Raw genomic sequence first — 1,663 nt, 5'->3', positions numbered from 1 at the left:
CTAACGTCCCTATGACTCATCTAAGTTGTTAACTTCAAGTTGTGTCTCTGTTGCTGTGTCCCCTTGTTGCTGTGTCCCCTTGTTGCTGTGTCCCCTTGTTGCTGTGTCCCCTTGTTGCTGTGTCCCCTTGTTGCTGTGTCCCCTTGTTGCTGTGTCCCCTTGTTGCTGTGTCCCCTTGTTGCTGTGTCCCCTTGTTGCTGTGTCCCCTTGTTGCTGTGTCCCCTTGTTGCTGTGTCCCCTTGTTGCTGTGTCCACTTGTTGCTGTGTCCCCTTGTTGCTGTGTCCCCTTGTCGCTGTGTCCCCTTGTTGCTGTGTCCCCTCGTTGCTGTGTCCCCTTGTTGCTGTGTCCCCTCGTTGCTGTGTCCCCTTTTTGTTGTGTCCCCTCGTTGCTGTGTCCCCTTGTTGCTGTGTCCTCTTGTTGCTGTCACATCTCTGAAACATTCTGGCTGTGTCCACCTTGTCAATTCCTCTCAGTATTTTATACGTCTCCCCCATCCCTCCTGTCCTGCAGTGTCATCACGTTTAGTTTCTTTAACCTCTCTTCATAGTCCATAACCTCTTAACTCCGGGACTAGTCTTGTTGCAAACTTTTGCACTTTCTCCGATTTCTTGACATGTTTGACTAAGTGTGTGTGTGTGTGTGTGTGTGTGTGTGTGTGTGTGTGTGTGTGTGTGTGTGTGTGTGTGTGTGTGTGTGTGTGTGTGTGTGTGTGTGTGTACTCACTTAGTTGTACTCACCTAGTTGTACTCACCTACTTGTACTCACCTAGTTGTGGTTGCAGGGGTCGATTCACAGCTCCTGGTCCCGCCTCTTCACTGGCCGCTACTAGGTCACTCTTCCTGCTCCATGAGCTTTATCAAATATTTTCTTAAAACTATGTATGGATCCTGCCTCCACTACATCACTTCCAAGACTATTACACTTCCTGACCACTCTGTGACTGAAGAAATACTTCCTAACATCCCTGTGATTCATCTACTTCCAATTGTGACCCCTTGTTGCTGTGTCCCATCTCTGGAACATCCTGTCTCTGTCCACTTTGTCAATTCCTCTCAGTATTTTATGTGTCGTTATCATATCTCCCCTATATCTCCTGTCCTCCAGTGTCGTCAGATCGATTTTCCTTAACCTATCCTCGTAAGACATGACCCTTTAGCTGCGGGACTAGTCTTGTTGCAAACCTCTACACTTTCTCAAATTTCCTTAGGTGCTTGGCTGGGTGTGGGTTCCAGACTGGTGCTGCATACTCCAATATAGGCCTGACATACACGATGTACAGGGTCATAAACGATTCTTTACTGAGATATCGGAAAGCTATTCTGAGGTTTGCTAGGCGCCCATATACTGCAGTAGTTATTTGGGTGATGTGAGCCTCAGGAGATGTGCCTGGTGTTATACTCACCCCAAGATCCTTTCCCTTGAGTGAGATTTGTAGTCTCTGGCCCCCTGGACTGTACTCCGTCTGCGGTCTTCTATGCTCTTCCCCAATCTTCATGACTTTGCACTTGGTGGGGTTGAACTCCAGGAGCCAGTTTCTGGACCAGGCTTGCAACCTGTCCAGATCCCTTTCTAGTTCTGCCTGGTCCTCGTCCGATTGAATTCTTCTCATCAACTTCACATCATCTGTAAACAGGGACACTTCTGAGTCTATTCCTTCCATCA

The sequence above is a fragment of the Cherax quadricarinatus genome, unplaced genomic scaffold (genome assembly GCF_038502225.1).
Source record: "Cherax quadricarinatus isolate ZL_2023a unplaced genomic scaffold, ASM3850222v1 Contig11, whole genome shotgun sequence".
Classification (NCBI taxonomy): domain Eukaryota; kingdom Metazoa; phylum Arthropoda; class Malacostraca; order Decapoda; family Parastacidae; genus Cherax; species Cherax quadricarinatus.
This window is presented reverse-complemented; position numbering follows the sequence as displayed.